Raw genomic sequence first — 16,027 nt, forward strand, 5'->3', positions numbered from 1 at the left:
ACATACATACATACATACATACATACATACATACATACATACATACATACATACATACATACATACATACATACATACATACATACATACATACATACATACATACATACATACATACATACATACATACATACATACATACATACATACATACATACATACATACATACATACATACAATACACACACATTAACAACACATAAACATACATACACACAAAATATACATACACATATATACACACACAAAATATATATATATAATCCATATATACTCATATATACATATTCACACTCATATACATATACACATACCTTGATATATCTTGGAGATATCTTGGAGGAAAAAAACGTTGGAAAAAAATTGGAGAAGATTAAGATTTTTTTTTTTGGAAACTTCAAAGTCTAAAGAAAGAATACGAAGTCGGTGCTTTTATTTCGTGTTGCGACGGAAATTACCGTCGCCATCCGTCGCAAAACGAAATAAAAACCGCGAAAATTTGAAAATTTTCATCGAAAATAACGAAATAAATGAAATTAGTATTTCTGTCGCAAATCCGTAGTTAATTCTGAAAAATAAATAAATAAAATTAAAAATAATTAAAATTAGCATTTGCTACGGAAATTTTCGTCGCAAATAATGTTTGTTATTGCGACGGCAACGTCTTCGTTGCATTCCGTCGCAAATTTCCGGCGGATTTTACGACTCTTTGAGGCGTAAAATTTTTTCCCGCATTCCGTCGCTAAACCGTCGTATTCCGTCGTAATTTTATATGCGACGGGATTTTCCGTCGCAAGTTCCGTAGCTATACGAGAATTTTCTTGTAGTGGTAAGAGCTGTTGAGGTCTTGGTTAGGTTTGGTTTAAGCCAAAATTGGGTTGGTCTAACATAGTCTAGATCTGATCAGAAGGTAATTAAGTCTAAATAAACTTGGTTAGGTCTGATTAGAGATTTAGAGGATCTGTATAGACATAGTCTAGGTCTAGTCAGATTAGAATTTGATTGTAGACTTAGGTATTATCTAGTTTAGGGCTAGATAGGACTCCAAAATTACCTGGTTTTGAGTCAGAGAGTCCGGTACTTTGACCGGTTAGGTCTTATTAGTTGGAACTTGGCTAAAATGGGTTGATTTAGGGGTCGGTCTAGTCTAGAATCTCTAGGTATAGATCTGTTTCGATTAGAGCAGGTCTTTCGGGGATGGTTCTAGGCATTGTTAGGGTCTGATAAGAGGAAAATTAAGTCACATTAGGCTTAGTTTAGGCCTGATTAGGGTGTTAAAAGTCTAATCAGGGGTTGGTAAGTCGATAGGGTTGACTTAAGTTTGTTGATTAAGACTTTTAGGTGTCTAACTAGGACTTATGGTCATCTAATCAGGGGTTGGTCAATTAGGATTGGCTTAGGTCTGATTAGAGTTTTGTGGTGGTCTAATCGAGGCTTTTGGTTGTCTAATTAGGGCTGGTTGGGTCTAGATAGCACTTGAGGTATGTCTGATTAGGATTTTGTGAGGGACCATGAAGACTCGGGGTCGTAGGATTGATTAGGGCTTTGTTGGGGGCCATATAGACTCGGTGTTATAGGTCTGATTAGACGTAATCAAGTCAGGTTAGCCTTAAGTTAGGCTGGTTAGACGTAATCATGTCTTAAGGTAGGCTTTTTAGTGAGTCTAATAGGTCGGTTAGGTAAAATTATGCCTAGGGTCAGTCCAATCAGGTTTGTGCGAGAGTCTAAGAGGTCGGTTAGGTAGAAATATACCTTATGTTAAGTCCAATCAGGTCTGATCTAAAGTCTATTAGATTCGTTTAGGTAAGGTGTGCCTAGGTTGGAGTCCGGGTTAGGTTTGGTTAAAGTCCATTAGATCGGGCCGGTAAAAGTACCTAGGTTAAGTCTAGTCAGGTCGTGTTCTCTTAGTCTAGTAGGTTTGATTAGGTAGAGACATACCTAGGTTTAGGACCGATAGGCTAGGGTTAGAGTGTGTAAAGCACGGCTAGGTAGAAAGATACTTAAGGGTAAGTCTTATAGGCTGATGTTAGAGACTATTAGGGTTGTCTAGGTAGAAATATACCTAGGGTTAAGTCCTCTAGGATTCAATCTCATCCCTCGTGTCATGTTACATCACTTCTAGGGTCGGTTAAGTCTCTTCCAGGTAGAGTCAGTTTTAGACTCGGGTTTTATCATCTTAAGATGATGGAGTTAGATTTTCTAACTCGGAATACCCCAAAAGTGGGTATGATGGAAGGACTAGGGGTGTAGGGCAAACCCGAGAAATCGGGTTGCAGGAGAAGGCCAAGGACCAGGTGGAGTGATTGGTTCCGCGGGTAGGTAGGGACACTACAAGGAGAAGTTGTAGGTCCCGGATGACGAGGAAGGGAGAGTCTGAGGTAGAAGGACGAATTGACCTCGGAGGAGTCGTTTCGGTTCTCAGTGGTAGGTCAGGAGATGAGGTTTCCACATTTAGGTGGAGCTTCCTCGGGTAGGATGCTCAGGAGATGGTGTGAGCTGGAAGGTGTCGGTTCACTGGGTAGAGTCGGTGTAGGTTGGAGCACTAGGACACTCCCTCTCGGGATGGAGCACGTGCACTCACGTGTCTCTTATTCTCAGTGGAGCATTTCTAGATGACTAGGAGCATTTTCACTGAACAAAACCGTGGGACAATCTTAGTTGGCAGGTTAGGGTCCGGGGGTAGAAATCACATACTCATAGGTAATATAGACGGGGATCATGGGCTAGGTTTTCTAGCAGGTTCGATAGTATGACTCAGGTTAGTCTCAAAGAAGTCAGGTTAGACTCGGGAGATGGGTAGATGTCGGGTATAATCCTCGGGTTGCTAGCAGGTAGAGTGTCAGACTTTATCAGAGAGGGTTATGTAGACGGTCTAGGGAGTCATAACTATTCGAGGTCGTTAGCTAGTCTTCGGAAAACGGAAGGTGTCGAGGACACTCGTTTTGGGTAGACTAGGTTGCGTGTTTATTTGTTTATCACGTTGAGACATACTTCTGGTACGCTCGCTAAGAACTCTATTAGAGCGGCATGTTTGATACGCCTAGAATATGTAGGGAGATAGAGTTACAAATGGAAGTAGACGGGAAGCGACAATATGCTAGGGTTCATGTTTGGCGTTATATATTGTGTTGCTTCGTATTTTTTTTTTTTGCAGGTTTTGCAGAAAAAGGTGGAGAATTGATGGATTTCTTCAGCAAATCTAACAAAGACTCTAGGTGAATTGGAGACTTCCAAAGTCTCTGAGCGAAGCGGAAAGTTTGGAAAACACGGAGGGGCACTATTGTCTTTTCGTGTTGTAAATGAAACCCTAAGGGTTTCGGTTGTATCCATTCATTTGAATAGATTTGAGGTTTGGGTGTTTTTTTCGGCCTAGACTCTCTCTCGTCCGGCGAGCTTTGCTTGTGGTTTTCCGGCGCCGTTCGACGGTGTCCGGTGGTTCTTTGCTGTTGTAACCCTAGCTACGAACGCGGCTTCCTCTTCCCGAGACGTAGGCCTAAGCTTTACGCTCGGTGCTGAACTCGTATCTCGACTGTGTCTGCGTTTTCTTTCCGTTCATACAAACGAGAGATCGAAGAGAATGGTAAGGCGAACCTCGGCCGGGGGCTGATCCACTACATTAACCTTTTCATTCTCTCTTGTCCATTGTATTTTTTTTATTAGAGGTAAATATTATAAATTTACCAAATGTACCAACATTTACAAAACTGTATATTTGTCCAAGAGCTCAAAATATATATGAATCCCGTATTTTTGGAATCGCAAACTACAAATTTAGGAAAGCTTACCATGGTCTGAGTTCCTCCATAAAATACATTATTATAGGAACATTTGTTGGGTGATTAATTAGACACATTGTCAGATGTCCAAGGACGGGTTCGACCAACATCTTCTTGTATAATATTTCCATATAGTTGAGCTATCAATGCAATCAAAGAAGATATGATGAGCGCACCTTAATTTTTAGTGGTAGTCTCAACTCAATAAAATAATTTGTCTTACGTAGGTGATGCCGTAAATTTAGATGTAGAAATGTGATCAAGTAATAATATTTATAGATTCAACAATTAACCGCAAGTGTACAGACCGTATGTAACTCTGATAGGGTTGAACACAGAGACAAATAAACAATTGGATCAAATTCTAATCCAGAACTCGATCTAGAGGAAGATGTGAGAGTGATGAGAATGTATCAAATCAAATAACGAAGGCTAAGTGTAAACGATCAATGATGAACACTGAAGATTTCGTGATTGTTTTACATGCAAGGATCTTTCTAAAGATACAAATTTCTATGGTTTATAAATCCAATTCGGGGAATTCAGGCTCTAAAATAGAAATTAACTCTCGCGAGTCTAATCTCTTGTCCAGATTTTATCCTATTAATCTTTCGATTCAATAGTCTAAATTCTTGATATATGAATGAACGCTATCATAATCCCTAGTCAAATATACATCTCTCAATGCAATATTTGTTCTATTTATTGAATTATTTCTATATTATAATCTCATATGTATATGCGAATTAAAATTCTAAGTTCATTCAATCAAGTGGCTAACATGATCAAACGCAGTAAAACAACTTAATAAACCGAATATAAAAATCAAAGATCCCTACATTGCAAATCCCTAACCTATAGCTATGGAACTACTCGTTAAATATCGAGACGTCAGAGTTCATATCGATACAACAAAATATCGTAAAATAGAAAAAGAAAGAAACTCTTAGTCGATTTCTCAACTTCGTGATCTCTGTCTTCTACTTCGATCTCTTGTTTCTCGATAATCTCTCACCTTTTCTTGTGCATGTTTTCTATCTAAAGTCTGAATTATTTCAGCCTTGGAGACTGCCTCTTTTTATTTCTTTTCGTCTTGGACGAAATCAGAATGTTTTCAAATCTGGGTGTCGAACCGATCATTCAGATTTAAGTGAACGATCAGTTTCATGTTCTGAGCAAATTTTCCAATCTTCACGATGCAAACCGATCGTTTGGCCATACCCAAACCGATTGGTCGCTACAAGAAAAACCGGCAATATCAACATATATATCAATTGAAAACGACCAAAAATCCGTTGATAAACATGGTTTTCAATGGATTTATTAATTGATGTATTCCATTGCAAACACTTCGTAGAAAATAAGCATCCGTTGCATTTGGCAACGGAATTACAACGAGGAAAATCTGTTGCAAGTTATCAACGGATATGTAACAGAAAAATCCGTTGATAGTTTGTAACGGAACAACAACGGAATGATTGTTGCTAATATCAACAGCGTATTCGTTGCAATATTCAACGGCATATTCATTGCAATGTGCAACTGTAGAAAAATAAAATGCGGAAATAAAATAAGACAAATAGAAAGGAACGGAATTACTTTTATTGCTACATTTCTTCTTCTTCTTGTTGCATTACAATGAAAATGACTCACATATTTATAGGAAAACTATCAGACGAAATAAAAAAGAAACAGAAATAAATAAGATCGATACACAATATTTGATATAATATTATGTCCATTATTATTTCTAATCATATCTTAAAATCAATATTTCCTTCAATCACATATTCATTTTCCTACTTCAACATTCCCCCTTAAGATTAACTTTGGAAGAATGAAAAAGTCAATCTTGAAGAGATAATGTGATACAAAAAAAAAACCATAGACATTTTCGTTGTCTTTGGAAAAATCCATAAACATCAAATTTAGTTCTTTTAAAGAGTATTATCCATTTTCAAATCATTTCGCTTGACTTTAAAGTTCTAGCTGTGACTCTTTTTATCATAGCATCTTGCTTGATCTTAGAGTTTTTAGCTTTGACTTCATTTTGTCACAACACATCGTTTGAATTTAGATTTTTACTCCTATTTTGAACGATTTGGATATATGAACATCCAAAACGCAAAAGAAAAAAGAGATTGAAAAAGAAGATATAGAGCAGATCGAACCGCTCAGATACCATGTAGAAAAATAAAATGCGTAAATAAAATAAGACAAATAGAAAGGAACGGAATTACTTTTATATGAAGATTTCTATGATATTTAGAATGTTTTTGAATGAGAATGAAGTTGATAAACAAAGAGATAACAAAAAAATAAAAAGAATCAAATGGTCGAGAGAGTATATAGTGAAAATGGGACTAAGTCCCTTTCATATTCTTAATTAGAAAAAGAATGTACAAGATTATAAACAGGGACATATACAACGGCTAGTGCATAGAGAAATAAGGAAATAAATTAGAAAAATCTGTATAACAAGGAAATGACTTATGGTCAAGAGTAAATACGGCAAGTTGCATGTGATTGCAACCAATCCTCCAATATTGATTACAAACGGCTCTTTTGGCATAATATCCATCTCCATTAATCAAGTGTTTGACTTCATAGTGACAACAAAAGTCAATTGACCACCAAGAAATGTATTTGAGTCACGTCATGCATGACATGCACAAAGATGTTGCCATTCTTCTTCTCTTGGAACCTCTGCATGCATATGATTGATTATCTTCACCAACAACGAATTATCCGTTGCAAATATGTCGTTGCAAATGTGCAACGAATTATCCGTTGATAATTTGATGTTGTCAATATTGTAACGACACGTTATCAATGGACATCCGTTGCTAGTCGTAAATATATCAACGGAAGTTCGTTGATACTTCGTTGCTATATATTTACATATATAATATATAAATATTTATAAATATATAAAACATTTAAAAATATATAAATATATATTATATTTAAATAAAACATATTAAAAATATAAAATTATATATTCGATAAGTTCTTGATTCGATAAAAAGTAAAATAACAACAATAAAATCTAATTTAAACTATCGGTTTTTTTATCTTATGTCGTTCTTCGTGTTCGAGCACCAGAGTTTTCGCCACCATGCGATGAAAACGATGATGTGGAGGCGGGAGGATGGGCACCTCTAAGCAGCTCGATAATTTATTCGAGATTAGCAATCTTAGTCTGCTACTCTTCCCACTTCGCTCGTTGCTCTGCCAATTGTCGCTTCGTCTGCTCCTTCTAATGTTGTAACGATCGCTCGAGATGTTCTATACGACACTGTTTTTAGTATCGATTTCCAGCTGCGGATGTACCGGAGGCCAAAATCTTGCAAAAGATCCATTTGTAGCCCTCATAAAACTGTATATACGTCCCTTATTCTGCTCAATAGACTACAAAATAAAATATACAATTATATTATTATTATTATTATTATTATTAAATAATAAGTTAATTAACTAAACAAGTAATAAAATATAATACATACCTCTACATAACATTTGTCTTGTTCAGTCGGAGATATATTTGTAGCAGAAGACGATGCATCGCCAACAGATTGTGAGAGTTGTGATAATTTTTCGTTGACTCTTCTGAATACGTGTTCAACACGAGGATTGACGAATTGACTATCTACCGACTGTGTGTCCGATCAACCAATTCAACAATATACGACTTTCTTCCCATTTGTTTTTGCTATAAATATAATTTTATTTAGGGAAAATGACATTTTCCTACACGTATTGTTTAAAATGTGACTTTTTTCTACACGAACTTTTAATTTGACAAAAAACTACACCAAATTATCAAATGTGCCAAATTGATACACGAACTACCCAATTTAACTGCAATTTACTACACATTCCGAATTGGATGTTAAATGACCGTTAACTGATGATATGGAACACCACGTGGCGTCTGACATGGCACGCCACATAGAAAATTTTGCCATGTCACCATGCCACGTCAGATTTTTTTTTTTAAAAAACTCCGAAAAACCTGAAAAATTTTGAAAAAATTTAAAAAATATATATATGCTCCTATATAAAAATCTATATACTCCTATTTAAAAAATATATATATACTCCTACATATATATTCATATCTATATACAAATACAAATATAAATATATATACTCCTATATAAAAATATATCTATATATATACAAAATAAAATATATACACATATATATATACATATACATACAAACAAATATATTTATATATATACACATACACATATAAAAATATATATACACGTATATATATACATATATATACATACATACATACAAAATAAAAAATACATATATATACATATATATTCATATCCACATATATATATACATATACATACAAACAAATATATTTATATATATACACATACACATATAAAAATATATATACACGTATATATATACATATATATACATACATACATACAAAATAAAAAATACATATATATACATATATATTCATATCCACATACAAATACAAATATAAACATAAATACTCCTATATATATATATATATCTATATATATCAAATAAAAAATATACATATATATATATATGTATTTATACCAATATATATATATATACATACATACATACAAGTATATTTATATATATACACATACATATATATAAATACATATACACGTATATATGTATGTATATATACATATGCATATATATATATATGTATATATATACAAAATAATATATATATATATATATATATCCACATACAAATACAAATATAAACATAAATACTCCTAGGTATATGTATACATAATAAAAAATATATAAGTATATATACATATATAGGAGTATATATGTTTATATTTGTATTTGTATATAGATATGAATATATATGTATATATATGTATTTTTTTACTTTTTATTTTTATTTTTTTCAGTTTTTTTTCGGATTTTTTGTTTTGTTTTTATAAATATGTTTTTTATTTTTATTTTTTTTTTTAATTTTTCGGATTTTTTATATATTTTTTTAAAATCTGACGTGGCATACTGACATGGCAAAATTTTCCATGTGGCGTGCTATGTCGGATACCACGTGGTATGCCACGTCATCGGTTAACGGACATTTAACACCGTTTTCAGATTGTGTAGGAAATTGCAATTAAATTGGGTAGTTCGTGTATCAATTTGACACATTTGATAATTTGGTGTAGTTTTTTGTCAAATTAAAAATTTATGTAGGAAAAAATCACATTTTAAACAATCCGTGTAGAAAAATATCATTTCCCCTTTTATTTATAACTTAATAATATTAAATTAATTATATAATCATTTTAATATTGAAATGTAAAGAATATATACCATCTCTTCCACCCGTTTTCTGAAAGATTTGGCACCGGAGGTGTGACTGTGAGGATCATCTCATTCAACTTGTTGATTAAGACGACTTTCTTTCACTTTTCGACTCTTTTCTTTGAAATGATCGGAATTCCAACGCTCTAAAAGTTGTTTGAAAATATCATCTGACGTCCACAACAGTCATTCTCCTTTTCTATCGAACTTTCTCTTCGCATTGCTCATTAAAAATTTAATTGTCATATGTCCTAACACATTGAACTCTTTGAAAACTCTTTCGATAATCGATTAATTTCTTCCACCGAAAAGTTTGCTAAAAAATAAAAACAAATTAGTATTAAATTAAACTATAATAATTATAAAATTATAATTATTAATATTTATTATCTTAATACTTACGATAAAAGATAACCACCATTGACATCGAATATAATCCGGGACAACGGTCCAAAAATAATATAGCTAAGATATACGAGCTGTAATTATCTTGGTCAATGCATTTTTTATCTCATCATCATTGACACCAAACCTACATAATTATTAATTAGTTATAATAAATAATTCAAAAATTTAAATATTTAAAAATATACCATACTGCATTATCGCGGTTCTGGTCGATGATTGAAACAGTGCGATCGTCGAATGAATCCAACGTTGCTTCGACGTCAAGCATGGGATCTTGTTCGAAAATAAGAGGAGCATCCGCAGGAAGAGGAAGTTGTGACGGGGGTGGAGGTGGTGGTGGGACGCTCCGAAATACCCCGCTAGCAATCCACCGCTTCTATGAAATCTTGTTGCAAACTACAACAAATAACAAATTATCAATAAATAATTAATTTAATATCAATAAATAATAAATTATATATTATAATTAAAAATATATTTAAAAAATAAAAAAATTACCATTTTATGCAAGAGCGAGAGAGAGGATGACTTTCGAAGTTGTGTTGCTCCGATTCAGAATGAGAGGGAAGGAAAATCTGTGAGCGATTTATAAGCAACCTCAACGGACGTTCGTTGATATTCCCGATTATCAACGGACATTCATTGCCTTCGTCATCGTCTTCAAGACACTCTGATTGGCCAGAGACGACGTCAACGGACGTTCATTGATATTATCAACGGATTTTGTAAATCCGTTGATATTAGAAACGGACGTCTGTTGACGTCGTTGATGCATTAACTGCAACGAGAGATTAATTAGCAACGAACATCCATTGATTTGTGACACAGCAACGGACATCCGTTGATACTGTGCACGCATTAACTGTAACGTGATATTCAATAACAATGGACATTCGTTGATATTTTAAACGAATGTCCGTTGATATTTTAGCAACGAAATTTCATTGATATGAGCAACAGAATTTCGTTGATAATTTGTTTTAAATTTTGTTTTTTAAAAATAAATCATAGAAGATAAAAAAAAACCCAAATGTATATAACATATAAAACATATAAAATAACATCAAATCCATATTACAATAAATCTTCATCGTTTTCACTTCCCGGTGAGGTATCATGCATCATGTTCGGAAATGAATTCATCGGGTTCAATATATGTGGAATTATCGATTATATCTTCGTTTTCTATATCCGCAAGTGCAAGTCTATCATCATGTAACGGTGTTCTTCCATTACAAATTTCGTTGTAATTCCATTGATAATCGTTGCTCAATTGCAATGGATATTTCTGTTGTAGATCCGTTGAAAATATTGCAATGGATCCTTCCGTTGATATTGTCTATTGAAATATGTGTGTTTTTGTTTTTGTAGTGGGTCAATGCTTCTGATCAAATCCGATTTCCAAAATCTTGAAACGGTCGTTTTGGTTTGGTGTGAAATGATCGTTTCGCCTCTCTGATTTTCTATTCCTTCAATTTTCGCTCTCTTTTATGCTCCTATTGCTTTTACATGCAAAAATCACTAATAGAATGAAATTGAAGCTAAACACGCACTTAAACATCTTTAACTGATATAAAACCAAATAAATATGTCGGATGAATGATATAGAAATCCATGATATAATGGATTTTATCGGTAGGTAAGCTTTATAAGAAAATTTCCATTGAACAAAGGTGTACCTAGGTAATCTTTGTTTGAACCATGCTAATATGTGTCATCTGACCATCAGGTTAGAAGTATGAAGAAGTTTCCAAGTGTTTTTAATTGAGAACTAGGAATGAAACTCGCTGCCATTATGTTTCCACTCGTATTCTGCACTCTGTTCTCATCTCAGGGGATCAAAATTGACATTAAGTGGATATTCAGTTCTTGGATCTATTGAGATGATCTTTGTAATACTCCGAAACCCGATTTGAATATTAATTATTTAGAAATAAATAATTGAATAGAAATGTCACGAAATCACCCAAAACGAATAGTACAATGCCGGAGAGAGGCACGAGGATCGTCACGCGTGGAAAGGATCAGGAAGGAATGAAGAAAAAAAGAAGAGAAAAGAAAAAAAAACAGGGTTGGTCCGCCGGACCAGGACTTGGTCCGGGGCGGACCAACCTATTCAGTTGGAGCAAACTATTACAGGCTCGCCTATGGGCCTGGGCTCGAGCCCATCTAGCTTCTCTCTCGCGCCATAAATACCTCCCAATTCAGACTTAGGCATTTCCGGACCAAAACAGAGGAAGAAGAGAAAGAGGGAGAAAGGGGGAGAAAGGAGACGAACCAGGGCAAGGGGAGCTCGGGGAAACAAAGGGAAACGTTCCTAGATGTGCCCTGAAGGTGTTCACAGTGTGAGGAGAAGCAGAGGATGCACAGAAGCTCGGACAACCTCAAGAACAAGGTGAGTGGCTTGAGTTGGATTTGTGAGATCTTGTTTTTAATGTGTGATGGTGCAAATCGAGATTTCCTTGCGTGTTTGAGGCTTAGAACATGTCTAGGGATGTCAAACTATGTTTTAGAAACATTTGGAAGTAACCCCGAATCGATTCGAGTGAGAAAAATTGAAACAGAATTCGGAAATGGCGAAGTCGAAAGAGAGTTCCAGTCCCGGTCCGCCGGACCATGCGTGGTCAGCTCCAGACCAAGACTGGAACAAATACACGTGTGGTCCGCTGAACTAGGAGAAGAGCAATCGGACCGAGAGAAAAACACGCTTGGTCCGGGGCTGACCGGATTTGATTTGCCGGACCAGACGTGTTCCGAGGTTACGCGCACCGCCGGACCAGAAGAGACGGACCGAGAGAGAAAGAGCAGGCTGGTCCGGGGCTCACCAACCCTGGTCCGTCGGACCAGACCGGTTTTCTCTCCCGGACTGACTGACTAAGAGACGGAGCGGACCAGGGAAAAGAGCACTGGTCTAAGGCTGACCAGAACGTGGTCCGCCGGACCAGGCTCATAGAAAAATTGGAAAAATTTGCCGATTCGACCGGGAAAGAGAAAACGACCAACGGGGTTGGTCCGGGCATAACCAGACTTGATCATGGGCGGTCCAAACCCCCACCAAAGGACAAGCTTCGCGATTGAGATCAATCGTCCCGATTCCTCGTCAAAACGTTATACGTGGCGTAGTGAGGTGTGCGATAAGGATATATGAGTGATCGTTGCATGATTGTTTTGCGGGTAGAATTGCATGGCGCGGGACGGTAGCCGGTAGGGACCGGATGCCGTGACGCGTATGTTTGTACTCTGGGGATATATGCATGTTGTGTGCCATGTGTGTAGCTTACTCGTGCGTACGAGCTAAGCCTGATTGTGCTTGTGGATGGTTGTGGACTCAACCATCACCATCATGGACTTGACGGGCGTTTGAGACGCGTTTTAGTCGTGTGCGACACGACGACCAACGTCATGCGAGTGACGGGCATGGAGGCACCCCTAGTCATGCCGACTTGACTAGGGTATACGGTTAAGCCCTATGGTGGACTCCATACGGGTGTGATTGTGTTTGTTATTTATGTACTTACTATGTTCTTTACTATTGCATGTGTTTTATGGAAATGTCGACTGTACCGTTCTCAGTGGGAACGGGATTTCCGAGTTCAACCCGGGCTACTCACTAAGTAGTTGTGCTTAGCCCTCGTGGTTTATATTTTTCAAATCACGAGGATTACGCCTAGAGCACCGGACGGTGACGACCTGAGAGAAGCATCATCATGTATGGGATTTTTATTCTAGACTATGAGACTTGTATTCCCGCATTTTGTACGGTTATATTATGACTACTCGGACATGTGTCATTTTGCGATATTGATCGCGTTGTATTTTCCGCTGCTTACTCTGATTTGATTTAAAATGTTTTTGGATTTCGTAATTTTGCTTCCGCGATTTATTATTTTATCTTATATCGTCCATGTGGCACAACCCGTATACTGTACACGGGTTATGGGTGTCACAACTTTTGGTATCAGAGCCACGTTCTTTCCTCGGGAAGGAATCGTGCTCATTACCCAACGGTTTTCTACGAAAAATATTTTCAAACCATGTCCGAAGAAAATCCTCACATGTCGAGGTCCGTACATCGATGATGCAGTTATCGGTCGTCAGTTGCTAAACTGTCTTAAATGTGGTGCAGTGAAATGGCGCCACGACGTGCTAGGCTTGTAGCGAGGGCTGACCACGTTCCCGAACAAACTCCACCGCCTAACCCGGGTGACGAATGGTGGAGGTCCGAGTTTCGTCAATTTCAGGAGACTGTGTGGCAGCACCTGGCTGGCTGCCCACGCCCCACCACCACCTCCGGCGAGAGATCCGGAGCCGAGGGAGGAGGACCTACACCAGCCGCCGATGCCTGCTGCGACGACGGGATACCTCCCCATCGTCAAGGAGCTGCGGGTGATGCATACCCCGCGATTCGAGGGATCGGCGAGGCCGGAAGCCGCAGAGGAGTGGCTCACCCAGATCTCTCAGGACTTGGAGTATCTGTAGTGCCCGTACCAGTACCAGACTATGATCGCGAGCCATCATCTGTCGGGCCAGGCCCGACTTTGGTGGGCGAAGGTGGTGCAGGAGGCACCAGCGGGACATCGCTTCACATGGGAGGAGTTCCGACAGGAGTTCGAGGCGAAGTACTACCGGCGACAGAACCGTGAGTACCGTGTGACAGAGTTCCTCATGTTGCAGCAGGGGGACATGACTGTCAGCGAGTACGAGGCGGAGTTCGCCCGTCTACTGATGTATGGAGGGCATCTGGTGCCCACCGAGGCGTCGAAGATCCAGAAGTTCATTGCTGGACTCCGACCTTACCTGGGGAGGAAAATCGAGATTCAGGAGTACCCGACGCTGAGTCAGTATATCTCGCAGCTAGAGAAGGTGGAGCGTGGAGAGCGGGAGAAGAAGGAAGGGAAGACTCGTGAGCGGAGTCCCTTCAAGAAGTACTTTGGTACGTGTTCATCTGGGAAGAACGTCCGGAGCAGCGACCCACGCGACAAGGGCAAGGCGCCCGCTGTTCATGCCCCACCACCACTGGCGACGAGGGGATCACTGATCTGTTATCGTTGCGACCAGCCCGGACACACTGCATCACGTTGTCCGACGAGGACTACGGGACCACCGGCTCTGGCGCCGAGACCACCACGACCACCAGGCCAGGCGGACAGACCACCCCGACCACCAGCGAGGACTGGAGCAGCCCCGAGAGTTTATGCTCTTGGTGCCGAGCAGGAGATCCAGGAGGAAGCGGAGGAGGAGGCTCACCCTGATGGAGCCGAGGCTGCCGCGATCTTAGGTACTCTACATCTCTATGGAGTTGCTTGTTACACGTTGTTTGATACTGGGGCAACCCATAGTTTCCTTAGTGCGGGAGTGGCAGAGAGGCTTGAGACAGGAGAGATCGAGCCGAGGAGTGATTTCATTGTACGCATACCAACCAGAAAGACATTAGCAGGGCACGAAATCCTGCGAAGCGTACCCCTCGAGATTTGCGGTCGCCTATTAGCCACAGATCTCATTGTGGTACCCCTCAGAGGATTCGATATTATTTTGGGTATGGACTGGTTAATGAGGTACCAAGCCTACATTAACTGTTCCAAGAGAACGATCTGGTTTACGGACGAATTCGGAGGGTTCGAGTTCTGAGGCCGAGGAGCACCGGCCGCGGATCCGATCATCTCGGCACTGAAGGCCGAGAAGATGATCAGAAAGGGAAATGAAGCATTCCTGGTAGTCATCACAGCTACACAGCAATCAGAGCGGAGATTGGAGGATACACCCGTTGCCTGAGAGTTTCCAGATGTATTTCCCGAGGATCTACCAGGATTACCACCCAGTCGGGAGGTTGACTTCAGCATAGACGTATTACCAGGTACCGAGCCAATTTCTAAGGCTCCGTATCGGATGGCACCTACAGAGATGGCCGAGTTGAAGAAGCAGCTGAACGAGTTGGTGGAGCAGGGTTTCATTCGCCCTAGCGTTTCACTGGGGGAGCACCGGTACTCTTCGTGAAGAAGAATGACGAGAGTATGCGATTGTGCATCGATTACCGAGGGCTCAGCCAAGTGACTATCAAGAATCGGTACCTGCTACCGAGGATTGATGAGTTGCTGGACCAACTACAGGGGGCCCAGTGGTTTTCGAAGATCGATCTACGATCCGGATATCATCAGATTCGGGTCAAGGAGGATGACATACAGAAGACGGCATTCCGGACGAGATATGGACACTTCGAGTTCGTGGTCATGCCTTTTGGGCTCACGAACGCGCCTGCGGTGTTCATTCAACTGATGAACCGCGTGTTTCATGGACTATTTGGATGAGTTCATCATCATTTTCATAGTGACATCCTCATCTATTCGCCAGATCCGCAGACACATGAGGAGCACTTGCGGAAGATATTGTGGAGGCTGAGAGAGAACCGACTGTACGCGAAGTTCAGTAAGTGCAGCTTCTGGTTACAGGAGATTGGATTCCTGGGACATGTGGTATCGGCCCAGGGCATTCAGGT

The sequence above is a fragment of the Tarenaya hassleriana genome, unplaced genomic scaffold, assembly GCF_000463585.1.
Source record: "Tarenaya hassleriana unplaced genomic scaffold, ASM46358v1 Cleome62, whole genome shotgun sequence".
NCBI classification, from domain to species: Eukaryota; Viridiplantae; Streptophyta; class Magnoliopsida; order Brassicales; family Cleomaceae; genus Tarenaya; species Tarenaya hassleriana.